Source organism: Oncorhynchus gorbuscha, linkage group LG03 (genome assembly GCF_021184085.1).
Source record: "Oncorhynchus gorbuscha isolate QuinsamMale2020 ecotype Even-year linkage group LG03, OgorEven_v1.0, whole genome shotgun sequence".
Lineage (NCBI taxonomy): Eukaryota > Metazoa > Chordata > Actinopteri > Salmoniformes > Salmonidae > Oncorhynchus > Oncorhynchus gorbuscha.
Genome location: NC_060175.1, coordinates 8,807,004 through 8,822,086, shown reverse-complemented (window position 1 = coordinate 8,822,086; position 15,083 = coordinate 8,807,004).

Below are 15,083 nucleotides of genomic sequence, written 5' to 3'. Positions count from 1 at the left end.
GTGCAGAGTTATCCAATACTACTAAATGGCTTTCAGGTCAACTGTGGAGCCCAGGAGGCGGGGTCAACTGTGTAGTCTAGGAGGCGGGGTCAACTGTGGAGTCTAGGAGGATGGGTCTACTGTGGAGCCTAGGAGGCGGGGTCTACTCTGGAGCCTAGGAGGTGGGGTCTACTCTGGAGTCTAGGAGGCGGGGTCTACTGTGGAGCCTAGGAGACGGGGTCTACTCTGGAGTCTAGGAGGCAGGGTCAACTATGGCACCTAGGAGGCGGGGTCTACTGTGTAGTCTAGGAGGCGTGGTCTACTCTGGGGTCTAGGAGGCGTGGTCTACCGTGGAGACTAGGAGGTAGGGTCAACTATGGCACCTAGGAGGCGCGGTCTACTCTGGAGTCTAGGAGGCGGGGTCTACTCTGGAGTCTAGGATGCGGGGTCTATTCTGGAGTCTAGGAGGTGGGGTCAACTGTGGAACCTAGGAGGCGGGGTCTACTTAGGAGCCTAGGAGACGGGGTCTACTCTGGAGTCTAGGAGGCAGTGTCAACTATGGCGCCTAGGAGGCGGGGTCTACTGTGTAGTCTAGGCGTGGTCTACTCTGGGGTCTAGGAGGCAGGGTCTACTGTGGAGTGTAGGAGGCGTGGTCTACCGTGGAGTCTAGGAGGCAGGGTCATCTATGGCGCCTAGGAGGCGGGGTCAACTGTGGAGCCTAGGAGGCGGGTTCAACTGTGTAGTCTAGGAGGCAGGGTCAACTGTGTAGTCTAGGAGGCGGGGTCAGCTGTGGAGCCTAGGAGGCGGGTTCAACTGTGTAGTCTAGGAGGCAGGGTCAACTGTGTAGTCTAGGAGGCGGGGTCAGCTGTGGAGCCTAGGAGGTGGGGTCAACTGTGGAGTCTAGGAGGCGGGGTCTACTCTGGAGTCTAGGAGGCGGGGTCTACTATGGAGCCTAGGAGACGGGGTCTACTCTGGAGTCTAGGAGGCAGGGTCAACTATGGCGCCTAGGAGGCGGGGTCTACTGTGGAGTCTAGGAGGCGTGGTCTACCGTGGAGTCTAGGAGGCAGGGTCAACTATGGCGCCTAGGAGGCGGGGTCTACTCTGGGGTCTAGTAGGCAGGGTCTACTGTGGAGTCTAGGAGGCGGGGTCTACTTTGGAGTCTAGGAGGCGTGGTCTACTCTGGAGTCTAGGAGGCAGGGTCTACTGTGGAGTCTAGGAGGCGGGGTCTACTGTGGAGTCTAGGAGGCGGGGTCTACTCTGGAGTCTAGGATGCGGGGTCTATTCCGGAGTCTAGGAGGCGGGGTCAACTGTGGAGCCTAGGAGACGGGGTCAACTGTGTAGTCTAGGAGGCGGGGTCAACTGTGGAGCCTAGGAGGTGGGGTCAACTGTGGAGTCTAGGAGGCGGGGTCTACTCTGGAGTCTAGGAGGCAGGGTCAACTGTGTAGTCTAGGAGGCGGGGTCAACTGTGGAGTCTAGGAGGCAGGGTCAACTGTGTAGTCTAGGAGGCGGGGTCAACTGTGGAGCCTAGGTGGTGGGGTCAACTGTGGAGTCTAGGAGGCGGGGTCTACTCTGGAGTCTAGGAGGCGGGGTCAACTATGGCGCCTAGGAGGCGGGGTCTACTCTGGAGTCTAGTAGGCAGGGTCTACTGTGGAGTCTAGGAGGCGGGGTCAACTGTGGAGTCAAGGAGGATGGGTCTACTGTGGAGCCTAGGAGGCGGGGTCTACTCTGGAGTCTAGGAGGCGGGGTCTACTCTGGAGTCTAGGAGGCGGGGTCTACTGTGGAGCCTAGGAGACGTGGGTCTACTCTGGAGTCTAGGAGGCAGGGTCAACTATGGCACCTAGGAGGCGGGGTCTACTGTGTAGTCTAGGAGGCGTGGTCTACTCTGGGGTCTAGGAGGCAGGGTCTACTGTGGAGTCTAGGAGGTGGTCTACCGTGGAGTCTAGGAGGTAGGGTCAACTATGGCGCCTAGGAGGCGCGCTCTACTCTGGAGTCTAGGATGCGGGGTCTATTCTGGAGTCTAGGAGGCGGGGTCAACTGTGGAACCTAGGAGGCGGGGTCTACTTAGGAGCCTAGGAGACGGGGTCTACTCTGGAGTCTAGGAGGCAGTGTCAACTATGGCGCCTAGGAGGCGGGGTCTACTGTGTAGTCTAGGCGTGGTCTACTCTGGGGTCTAGGAGGCAGGGTCTACTGTGGAGTGTAGGAGGCGTGGTCTACCGTGGAGTCTAGGAGGCAGGGTCATCTATGGCGCCTAGGAGGCGGGGTCAACTGTGGAGCTTAGGAGGCGGGTTCAACTGTGTAGTCTAGGAGGCAGGGTCTACTGTGGAGTCTAGGAGGCGGGGTCAGCTGTGGAGTCTAGGAGGTGGGGTCAACTGTGGAGTCTAGGAGGCGGGGTCTACTCTGGAGTCTAGGAGGCGGGGTCTACTGTGGAGCCTAGGAGACGGGGTCTACTCTGGAGTCTAGGAGGCAGGGTCAACTATGGCGCCTAGGAGGCGGGGTCTACTGTGGAGTCTAGGAGGCGTGGTCTACCGTGGAGTCTAGGAGGCAGGGTCAACTATGGCGCCTAGGAGGCGGGGTCTGCTCTGGGGTCTAGTAGGCAGGGTCTACTGTGGAGTCTAGGAGGCGGGGTCTACTCTGGAGTCTAGGAGGCGGGGTCTACTCTGGAGTCTAGGAGGCGGGGTCTACTCTGGAGTCTAGGAGGCAGGGTCTACTGTGGAGTCTAGGAGGCGGGGTCTACTGTGGAGTCTAGGAGGCGGGGTGTACTCTGGAGTCTAGGAGGCAGGGTCTACTGTGGAGTCTAGGAGGCGGGGTCTACTGTGGAGTCTAGGAGGCGGGGTCTACTGTGGAGTCTAGGAGGCGGGGTCTACTGTGGAGTTTAGGAGGCGGGGTCTACTCTGGAGTCTAGGAGGCGGGGTCTACTGTGGAGTCTAGGAGGCGGGTCTACTGTGGAGTCTAGGAGGCGGGGTCTACTGTGGAGTCTAGGAGGCGGGGTCTACTCTGGAGTCTAGGAGGCGGGGTCTACTCTGGAGTCTAGGAGGCGGGGTCTACTGTGGAGTCTAGGAGGCGGGGTCTACTGTGGAGTCTAGGAGGCGGGGTCTACTGTGGAGTCTAGGAGGCGGGGTCTACTCTGGAGTCTAGGAGGCGGGGTCTACTGTGGAGTCTAGGAGGCGGGGTCTACTTTGGAGTCTAGGAGGCGTTTTTTTTTGTCATCCTCTATGATTGTAAATGCATTATCCACATGTGTGGTTGTATTGTGTTTTAAATTGTCAAATTGTGTTTTAAAGTGTCAAATCTATCTATCTATCGATATAACAGGTATTTAATCAAACGCCATTCTTGTCAACTTCAATGTTTTTTTTTTAATAGAACATCAGTTTTATTATTCATGTTTTTAATCCTCATCTTCAAATGAAGGATCGAGGTTCAGCTGGGTTGATTTTTTGTGAGTGTGGAGAAGGGATACATCTGTCAATGTCAATTAATTCAACACATTTCCATTGCTGTAAAAATGTGCTCTAAGATGTGGCTGGAGAAACATCTGTATTGTTTGGTAAAGGGTGTCCTCTGCTGTTGCTTTTCTGTACTTCAGTCCAGGCAGACAGGCCAATCGCACGTGTACTTAACCAGGGTTTCTCCGAACACAGTCCTGGCCCCCTCCATCTGACAACCAGCTGTGTGTGTGTGTGTGTGTGTGTGTGTGTGTGTGTGTGTGTGTGTGTGTGTGTGTGTGTGTGTGTGTGTGTGTGTGTGTGTGTGTGTGTGTGTGTGTGTGTGTGTGTGTGTGTGTGTGTGTGTGTGAGACACCTGAAACCCCACCTCTTTAAGGAATACCTAGGATAGGATAAGTATTCCCCCCCCCCCCTTTAAGATTTAGATGCACTATCGTAAAGTGACTGTTCCACTGGATGTCATAAGGTGAATGCACCAATTTGTAAGTCGCTCTGGATAAGAGCGTCTGCTAAATGACTTAAATGTAATGTAAATGTATGTAAATGTGTGTGTGTGTGTGTGTGTGTGTGTGTGTGTGTGTGTGTGTGTGTGTGTGTGTGTGTGTGTGTGTGTGTGTGTGTGTGTGTGTGTGTGTGTGTGTGTGTGTGTGTGTGTGTGTGTGTGTGTGTGTGTGTGAGAAAAAGACAGGGAGAGGAATGAGAGAGAGAGATATATAGAGGGAATGAGAGAGAGAGGCGGTAGAGAGAAAGGGAGGGAAGGGGAGAGGGGGGGGAGAGAAGAGGGGGAGAGAGGGGGTGAGAAGGGGAGAGAAGGGGAGAGAAGGGGAGAGAGGGGGAGAGAAGGGGAGAGAAGGGGAGAGAGGGGGAGAGAAGGGGAGAGAAGGGGAGAGAGGGGGAGAGAAAGGGGAGAGAGGGGGAGAGAAGGGGAGAGAGGGGAGAGAGAGGGGAGAGAAGGGGAGAGAAGGGGAGAGAAGGGGAGAGAGGGGGAGAGAGGGGAGAGAGGGGAGAGAGGGAGAGAAGGGGAGAGGAGGGGGGGAGAGAAGGGGAGAGAAGGGGAGAGAGGGGGAGAGAGGGGGAGAGAGAGAAGGGAGAGAGAAGGGGAGAGAGAAGGGGAGAGAGGGGAGAGAAGGAGAGAGAGGGGAGAGAAGGAGAGAGAGAGGGGAGAGAAGGAGAGAGAAGGGGAGAGAGAAGGGAGGAGAGAGAGGGGAGAGAGAGGGGAGAGAAGGAGAGAGAGAGGAGAGAGAGAGAGAAGGGGAGAGAGAGAGAAGGGGAGAGAAGGGGAGAGAAGGAGAGAGAAGGGGAGAGAGGGGGAGAGGGGAGAGGGGGAGAGAAGGGGAGAGAATGGGAGAGAAGGAGAGAGAAGGAGAGAGAAGGGGAGAGAGGGGAGAGAAGGGGAGAAGAGGAGAGAAGGGGAGAGGGAGAGGGGGAGAGAGGGGGAGAGAAAGGGAGAGAAGGGGAGAGAGGGGGAGAGAAGGAGAGAGAAGGGGAGAGAAGGGGGGAGAGAAGGGGAGAGAAGGAGAGAAGGAAGGAGAGAAGGGGAGAGAAGGGGAAGAGAAGGGAAGAGAAGATAAAGGAGAGAAGAGAGAGGGGAGAGAAGGGGAGAGAGGGGGAGAGGGGAGAGGGAGAGAAGGGGAGAGAATTGGAGAGAATTGGAGAGAAGGAGAGAGAAGGGGAGAGAGGGGGAGAGAAGAGGAGAGAAGGGGAGAGAAGGGGAGAGGGGGGGAGAGAAGGGGAGAGAGGGGGAGAGAAGGGGAGAGAGGGAGGGAGTGAGAAGGAGATATAGAGAAAGGAAGGAAGGTCAAAACCTTGACGTTTGCAATAACTTTTATTTTTGATGTTTGGGAAATATAGATGAACGTCTCATTCTGAGGCGAGACTGTGAGAGCTAGTTGCTTTCCTTACAAGACAAGCTTCTTCCCTTTGCCCTAAATGACAAGCAATCCACTATCATACAAAACGTTAAATCTTAAAACAAGAAAATCTGAAACATAACTGTTTTCTCCTACATGACAATGTCTTTCAATACATCAATGATTTTGCTCTTGTTGCTGGTGATTCTCTGGTACACCTCTACACAGACAACACCATTCTGTATACTTCTGGCCCTGCTTTGGACACTGTGTTAACTAACCTCCAGACAGGCTTCAATGCAATACAACACTCCTTCCATGGCCTCCAACTGCTCTTAAACGCAAGTTAAACTAAATGCATGCTATTCAACCGATCGCTGCCTGCACCTGCTCACCTGTCCAGCATCACTACTCTGGACGGTTCTGACTTAGAATACGTGGACAACTACAAATACCTAGGTGTCTGGTTAGACTATAAACTCTCCTTCCAGACTCACAGTAAGCATCTCCAATCCAAAATTAAATCTAGAATTGGCTTCCTATATCGCAACAAAGCATCCTTCAGTCATGCTGCCAAACATACCCTCATAAAACTGACCATCCTACCGATCCTCGGCGATGCACTTTCACTTTCATCTTCTGCACATCTACCATTCCAGTGTTTAATTGCTATATTGTAATTACTTTGCCAACATGGCCTATTTACTGCCTTAACTCCCTTATCTTACCTCATTTGCACACACTGTATATAGACTTTTTGTTTTCTTTTGTTCTACTGTATTATTGACTGTATGTATTGTTTATTCCATGTGTGACTCTGTGTTGTTGTATGTGTCGAATTGCTAAGCTTTATCTTGGCTAGGTCGCAGTTGTAAATTGGAACTTGTTCTCAACTGGCCTTCCTGGTTAAAGAAAGGTGAGATAAAAATACATTTGTTTTTAATATCTCAGTACTGGTGCAGCCTTGTAACACAATACCCCCTGCGCTGTGCCAATAGATGCCTACACAACTGGTGTTAGGGATTCAAGCTCGGTTATCTCCTTGCAGCCCATTGTCGACATAGTTGTATTAGGAGTGACCATAAGCACTGATGAACTGAGACACCTGTCTACAATGCCTCACAGGCTAAACTCCAACACCCCTTGTTCTATTATGTTGAGGAGGAATAGCTCAGGATGACTGAGAGGGAAGGGGCCAGGGCCTGTGTGTGTGTGTGTGTGTGTGTGTGTGTGTGTGTGTGTGTGTGTGTGTGTGTGTGTGTGTGTGTGTGTGTGTGTGTGTGTGTGTGTGTGTGTGTGTGTGTGTGTGTGTGTGTGTGTGTGTGTGTGTGTGTGTGTGTGTGTGTGGACAGCTCCTCTGCTCTCAGACTGACTTACAGAACTGTTTCTGCCCCAGGAAAGGATTAACAATCAAGTGAGTCTTATCACACACACACACACACACACACACACACACACACACACACACACACACACACACACACACACACACACACACACACACACACACACACACACACACACACACACACACACACACAGAGTCACACGCCAGGAGCTGTCCCCTCTTCTCCCCTCTTCTCACTCTGATGCAACAGCCTTTCCCCTCTTCTCCCCTCCTCTCACTCTGATGCAACAGCCTGTCCCCTCTTCTCCCCTCCTCTCACTCTTATGCAACAGTCTGTCCCCTCTTCTCCCCTCTTCTCACTCTGATGCAACAGCCTGTCCCCTCTTCTCCCCTCTTCTCACTCTGATGCAACAGCCTGTCCCCTCTTCTCCCCTCCTCTCACTCTGATGCAACAGCCTGTCCCATCTTCTCCCCTCTTCTCTCCTCCTCTCACTCTGATACAACAGCATGTCCCCTCTTCTCCCCTCCTCTCACTCTGATACAACAGCCTGTCCCCTCTTCTCCCCTCCTCTCACTCTGATACAACAGCCTGTCCCCTCTTCTCACTCTGATACAACACCCTGTCCCATCGTCTCCCCTCTTCTCCCCTCCTCTCACTCCGACACAGCAGCCTGTTCCCTCTTCTCACTCTGATACAACAGCCTGTCCCCTCTTCTCACTCTGACACAACATCCTGTTCCCTCTTCTCACTCTGATACAACAGCCTGTCCCATCATCTCCCCTCTTCTCCCCTCCTCTCATTCTGATTCAACAGCCTGTTCCCTCTTCTCACTCTGATACAACAGCCTGTTCCCTCTTCTCACTCTGATACAACAGCCTGTCCCCTCTTCTCACTCTGACACAACAGCCTGTTCCCTCTTCTCACTCTGATACAACAGCCTGTTCCCTCTTCTCACTCTGACACAACAGCCTGTTCCCTCTTCTCACTCTGATACAACAGCCTGTCCCCTCTTCTCACTCTGACACAACAGCCTGTTCCCTCTTCTCACTCTGATACAACAGCCTGTCCCCTCTTCTCACTCTGATACAACAGCCTGTTCCCTCTTCTCACTCTGACACAACAGCCTGTTCCCTCTTCTCACTCTGACACAACAGCCTGTTCCCTCTTCTCACTCTGATACAACAGCCTGTCCCTCTTCTCACTCTGACTTTCCCTCTTCTCTCTGACACAACAGCCTGTTCCCTCTTCTCACTCTGATACAACAGCCTGTCCCCTCTTCTCACTCTGATACAACAGCCTGTCCCCTCTTCTCACTCTGACACAACAGCCTGTTCCCTCTTCTCACTCTGATACAACAGCCTGTCCCCTCTTCTCACTCTGACACAACAGCCTGTTCCCTCTTCTCACTCTGATACAACAGCCTGTCCCCTCTTCTCACTCTGATACAACAGCCTGTTCCCTCTTCTCACTCTGATACAACAGCCTGTCCCCTCTTCTCACTCTGACACAACAGCCTGTTCCCTCTTCTCACTCTGATACAACAGCCTGTCCCCTCTTCTCACTCTGACACAACAGCCTGTTCCCTCTTCTCACTCTGATACAACAGCCTGTCCCCTCTTCTCACTCTGATACAACAGCCTGTTCCCTCTTCTCACTCTGACACAACAGCCTGTTCCCTCTTCTCACTCTGACACAACAGCCTGTTCCCTCTTCTCACTCTGACACAACAGCCTGTTCCCTCTTCTCACTCTGACACAACAGCCTGTTCCCTCTTCTCACTCTGACACAACAGCCTGTTCCCTCTTCTCACTCTGACACAACAGCCTGTTCCCTCTTCTCACTCTGACACAACAGCCTGTTCCCTCTTCTCACTCTGATACAACAGCCTGTTCCCTCTTCTCACTCTGACACAACAGCCTGTTCCCTCACTCTGACACAACAGCCTGTTCCCTCTTCTCACAAACAGCCTGTTCCCTCTTCTCACTCTGATACAACAGCCTGTTCCCTCTTCTCACTCTGATACAACAGCCTGTTCCCTCTTCTCACTTCCCTCTTCTCACTCTGATACAACAGCCTGTTCCCTCTTCTCACTCTGATACAACAGCCTGTTCCCTCTTCTCACTCTGATACAACAGCCTGTTCCCTCTTCTCACTCTGATACAACAGCCTGTCCCCTCTTCTTGTTCTTCTTAATATGTCCTGTGGGGAGGCCGTGGGTGGGGGGGTGTGGGTGGGGGGCCGTGGGGGGGCGTGGGGGGAGGCCGTGGGTGGGGGGCGTGGGTGGGGAGGCCGTGGTTGGGGAGGGGGCGTGGGTGGGGAGGCCGTGGGTGGGGAGGCCGTGGGTGGGGGGCCGTGGTTGGGGAGGGGGCGTGGGTGGGGAGGCCGTGGGGGGGGAGGCCGTGGGTGGGGGGCCGTGGGTGGGGAGGCCGTGGGTGTAACCTCCCGCTGGGCACAGACGTCAGTTAAACGTCCAGTTTTGATTTTCCTTTGGTTGAGTCATATAACGTGAATTCAACGGGAAATCAATCAGAAATGTCACCATGTCATTGGATTCGGACTAAATTCCCTGACGTTGATGACTTCTCCCTAATCCAATCAGGTTTCCACGTTGATTCAACGTCATCTTTTGGTTGAAATTATGTGGAAACAACATTGATTTAACCCTGTTTTTCAGTAGGGAACGTATGATTTGCCCTTGGGAGTTTTCCCTTATTTTCAAATATCAATGTGTTATCATTCAAATGGATGATTTTCATAACTTGGACATATTGTAGTGATCCCCACTATATGCGGCACGTTACAGTTCACACCAAGTTGGTTAACCCTATTGGCGTAATGCGTAGGCTGTTTGCCTTTCAGGGCCGGAGACCGGTTCACTTCAGTGGGTTAACCCTATTGGCGTAATGCGTAGGCTGTTTGCCTTTCAGGGCCGGAGACCGGTTCACTTCAGTGGGTTAACCCTATTGGCGTAATGCGTAGACTGTTTGCCTTTCAGGGCCGGAAACTGGTTCACTTCATGCTCCCTGTTCCGTCTAGTTTTTTTATTTTTTATTTTTTATTTTACCAGGCAAGTCAGTTAAGAACACATTCTTATTTTCAATGATGGCCTGGGAACAGTGGGTTAATTGCCTGTTCAGGGGCAGAACGACAGATTTGTACCTTGTCAGCTCGGGGGTTTGAACTCACAACCTTCCGGTTACTAGTCCAACGCTCTAAACACTAGGCTACGCTGCTGCCCCTAGTATCTCACACCATCAATAACCAATGGGACCTACAGACAAAATAGTATTTTTCCTGGGGAGGCTATTAAGGAAATAGGAAATAGTAAGGAATTCCCCTCCTGGTCCTACAGTACGTAGTCCTGAATCTCAGGAGGCTGCGGAGGAGATGACGGCTCATGGATGTTAACCAGGCGTTTGACGTGTTCGATTCTCTTCCATTTCATTGGTTCCAGCCATTAATAAATAATAATAATAAAATTCATTAAAGCCTATTTAAAGTGCCACCGGCCGCCTGTGTCCTAAATGTGACTATGCTTTCCATTGCCTGTACAGCAAAGCCACACGTAAAAACATGGAGGTGCAAAAAACTACTTCTGTCACGAATGTTTAATATCATTATCTATTCATTTACTGTGCCGGTTGTCCGTGGGGTTGGTTCTTAATCGAGTCGAAATGAGACTAAATATCCATAGGAGAATATGATTCTTCCGACTTCAAAACTCACGTCTCTCTGTGTGTGGCAATTAAGACACATTTTCTCATTGCCTAAGGCAGGTGCACAAGACAAAATGAACGCACAATAACCAAAGTCTTGCAGGTGTTTTCATGGTGCTGAGCGTGTGCCAGATGACAGAACTCTCAACGGCAATACCTGATCTCTAAAAGGCAAATAATACTTCCCTTTGGATACTTTCAACCAGCTGAGGGATCAACCACACAGACAGCCAGTAGAGTAAGTTCAAATTTGATTTGATTCAACATTCTGGCTTGTAAGGAGACTTTCTACATGTTTGGCTCGAACCCAGGACCTCTGCTTCACAAACACATGTGTCTGTTCTCCCTCAAGCATCTCTATCAGTAGTGCCACTCAAAAGCTAGCACTTCAGAGGTCACAAGTATGGACATTTAAGACTGAGGAGTAAGTTTCACATTCCTCCATGTGCTATACTTGGGGTGGCAGGGTAGCCTAGTGGTTAGAGTGTTGGACTAGTAACTGGAAGGTTGCAAGTTCAAACCCCTGAGCTGACAAGGTACAAATCTGTCGTTCTGCCCCTGAACAGGCAGTTAACCCACTGTTCCCAGGCCGTCATTGAAAATAAGAATTTGTTCTTAACTGACTTGCCTCGTAAAATAAAAATACTACTTAGGCTGTGTAACCAGAAACCTGGTTGTATGTTACAGATAGAAATGCTATGAATAGAGATTAAATTATTCTTTGGCAGAGAGGCATTTGTTCTTCGTATCATATTTCTAGCTGAACGTAAACAAAACGTTGCGTCCCGCTGAATACCAGTCTGGAATCACAGTGTGATCTATCACTGTGTCAGTCCGGAATATTCCAACCTGTTTCAACCAGAGATCAGAAATAGTGTATTGACCATAAGATGCACGTTTAACAATAGCCGTTTGTTTATTAACATTATTGGAGGCGAAAGTCAAAGAAATATCAAACATCAAGCCAACTCCACCACTATTTCTATTTAGGTGTGTGGGGGGGGGGGGACTCGGTTTGTTTGTGGCTTCACTTGTTGGCCGATACTTTTCATGCATTTGTTTACAACAACAAAAAGTTACCACTACAAAATGCACGTTATCTACTGAGATCACTATTTCTATATTAAGAAATGTTGTCAACTTAGCTTTGATGAAGTGAAATGTTTGTTTCTTCTGCTGTGATCAGGTATAGGCTAGTGGCACGGCCTCCATTTTGTTTCTTCTGCTGTGATCAGGTATAGGTTAGTGGCACGGCCTCCATTTTGTTTCTTCTGCTGTGATCAGGTATAGGCTAGTGGCACGGCCTCCATTTTGTTTCTTCTGCTGTGATCAGGTATAGGTTAGTGGCACGGCCTCCATTTTGTTTCTTCTGCTGTGATCAGGTATAGGCTAGTGGCACGGCCTCCATTTTGTTTCTTCTGCTGTGATCAGGTATAGGTTAGTGGCACGGCCTCCATTTTGTTTCTTCTGCTGTGATCAGGTATAGGTTAGTGGCACGGCCTCCATTTTGTTTCTTCTGCTGTGATCAGGTATAGGTTAGTGGCACCGCCTCCATTTTGTTTCTTCTGCTGTGATCAGGTATAGGTTAGTGGCACGGCCTCCATTTTGTTTCTTCTGCTGTGATCAGGTATAGGTTAGTGGCACGGCCTCCATTTTGTTTCTTCTGCTGTGATCAGGTATAGGCTAGTGGCACGGCCTCCATTTTGTTTCTTCTGCTGTGATCAGGTATAGGTTAGTGGCACGGCCTCCATTTTGTTTCTTCTGCTGTGATCAGGTATAGGTTAGTGGCACGGCCTCCATTTTGTTTCTTCTGCTGTGATCAGGTATAGGTTAGTGGCACGGCCTCCATTTAGTTTCTTCTGCTGTGATCAGGTATAGGTTAGTGGCACGGCCTCCATTTTGTTTCTTCTGCTGTGATTAGGTATAGGCACGGCCTCCATTTTGTTAGTGGCACGGCCTCCATTTTGTTTCTTCTGCTGTGATCAGGTATAGGTTAGTGGCACGGCCTCCATTTTGTTTCTTCTGCTGTGATCAGGTATAGGTTAGTGGCACGGCCTCCATTTTGTTTCTTCTGCTGTGATCAGGTATAGGTTAGTGGCACGGCCTCCATTTTCAGCCAGCAGCTCTAACATGTCCCCTCTTTGCCCATCTACACACACAATACTTATTTTCCCCATAATTTGCAAATAGATTCATAAAAAATCCTACAATGTGATTTTCTGGATTTTCTTTTCTCATTTTGTTTGTTATAGTTGAAGTGTACCTATGATGAAAATTACAGGCCTCTCTCATCTTTTTAAGTGGGAGAACTTGCACAAATGGTGGCGGACTAAATACTTTTTTCCCCCACTGTATATGCAGGGGCAATCAACAAGAGGAAGGAGTCCAGGTGAGTCTGGAACAGATCTCATGTGAAAAAGTCTGATGCGATTGGTCAATCTAGTAGTGGAAAAAAACAATTAGTGGGATAAAAAAGATCTCATGTGAAAAAGTCTGATGCGATTGGTCAATCTAGTAGTGGAAAAAAACTATTAGTGGGATAAAAAAGATCTCATGTGAAAAAGTCTGATGCGATTGGTCAATCAAGTAGTGGGAAAAAACAATTAGTGGGATAAAAAAGATTGCCTGTGTAAAAGCAGCCATAGTAGTATAAGCAAGTTACAGGAAAACACCCTGTAACACGACGGCCAGCAGCTCTAACAAGTCCCCTCGTTTCCCGTTTAAAATGAAGTGGACAAGGTTGATTCCAAGTCTTTGACATATTTTATTGAACTAGGCAAGTCAGTTAAGAACAAATCCTTATTTTTGATGATGGCCTAGGAATAGTGGGTTAACTGCCTGTTCCTGGGGTTGAACAACAGATTTGAACCTTGGGGCTTTGAACTTGCAACCTTTCGGTTACTAGTCCAACTCTCTAACCACTAGACTACCCTGTATCACTGGCAGGATATTCAGGGCTGTGTGGTGATCAGTTTCCATTTATACAACAGTTGTGTGTAGGCACTCAGCATATGCAGATTTCATGCCAATGAGACCCAATCACAAACTGGAATGTTATCTCATCCTGAATGATGCTGGGGATACTTCAGTAGTGGAATGGTCTGGTTGTCTGGTTGTGAAGGGGAGTCTGTGAAAGTGCTGTCACAAACAGACCTGCCCTTAGATCTTTCCAACTCCTAATTAACCCGTGGTTGGCATTTTTTCTATTGAATGTGGCTGAAAGTCCTGCAGGTCACTTCCTAAATATTCCTTTGGAATATATTAATGTTATTTAACACAGTAAATTATAGGACTTAGTGGAAAATGACTCAAGCAAAAGTGAAAATCACCCAGTAAAATACTACTTGAGTAAAAATATAAAAGTTTAAAATGACTGTATACTTTTTTTTTATCTTTTTTTTATGGATAGCCAGGGGTACACTCCAAAACACACCATTTATAAACAAATACTTTGTGTTTGGTGAGTCTGCCAGACCAGAGGCAGTAAGGATGACCAGGGATGTTCACTTGATAAGTGCGTGAATTGGACCATTTTCCTGTCCTGCTAAACATTCAAAATGTAACGAGTACTTTTGCGTGTCAGGGAAAATGTATGGAGTAAAAAACATTAAAAAGTACATCATATTCTTTAGAAATGCAAAAGTAAAAGTTGTCAACATATAAATATAAATAGTATATTACTATATAAATAGTATATTACTATATAAATAGTAAAGTACAGTACTTTACACAACTGCTGTTTGGGTCTTTCGATAAATAATGGGGCCAAAGTGAGACATTGAGATCAAATTTTCTAAACGGTTAGATTTTTTTATTTATAAAAAACGCGTGCAGTTCCACGTGTGTGCTTAGTGCAATATATGCACAATGGCCCATAACTCCACCTATACACTTGGTCGCGTCATGCCATTGTAATGCACATTGTCAAGCCGTCCTCTATCAGAGGCACCATGGCGGTCCCCTAAAGTGGTGATAAGCCCAGTCATTCTAAATGACACTATAGTGCCTGTAAATATGATGACTTTGCTAAAGTGGTAAAATATTTCATAGGAAACAACTTCCGGCATTATCATGTCGTCAATTTTACTTTAGACAGATGGGAATGTTATCATTAGCCAGCAAAGTTTGTAAAAAATAGCTGTCAATGCTAACGTTAGCTAGCGAAAATCCAGTGGCCTCCCCTTAATCTTAGCTAGCTAGCTAACATTATACTGCATCTAAAGTCAATCTGGTGACATCAAAATGATGAAAAGGTTTTCCTTTCCTACAAAAGGGTTTCTTTTCCTTTTTGCCTCCTTTTTAATGTCATTGTATTTCCAAGCCACTGTGATGCACTTTTGGTGAAATCCTCATAAGCGCTCATCGACGAGGCATTGAGTAGAATGCTTGGGTCGATCATCAGTCCAAAACGAACGTTCAAAACAATATTGTTAGGAAACATGCAACCCACGAAACCAACAACATAGGCCTAGGACTATACACCAGTTGGCAAATCAAATTCAAGGACTTTCAGGCACTTTTTCAAGCACTTCATTCTAATTTTCAAGAACCTCAATGTTATACAATTGTACAATGGGTCTAGGCACACAAATGAAAATTACAGATAATTATAAGGGAGCAGGAGAACTAATGAATTGACTATAATAATTACAAGGACTTTTCAAGCACCAAATTGGGTTAGGCCTATTCCAGGACTTGAATTTGGAGCTCAGAAATTGAAGTTGGGTACTTCAAGCCCCTTTG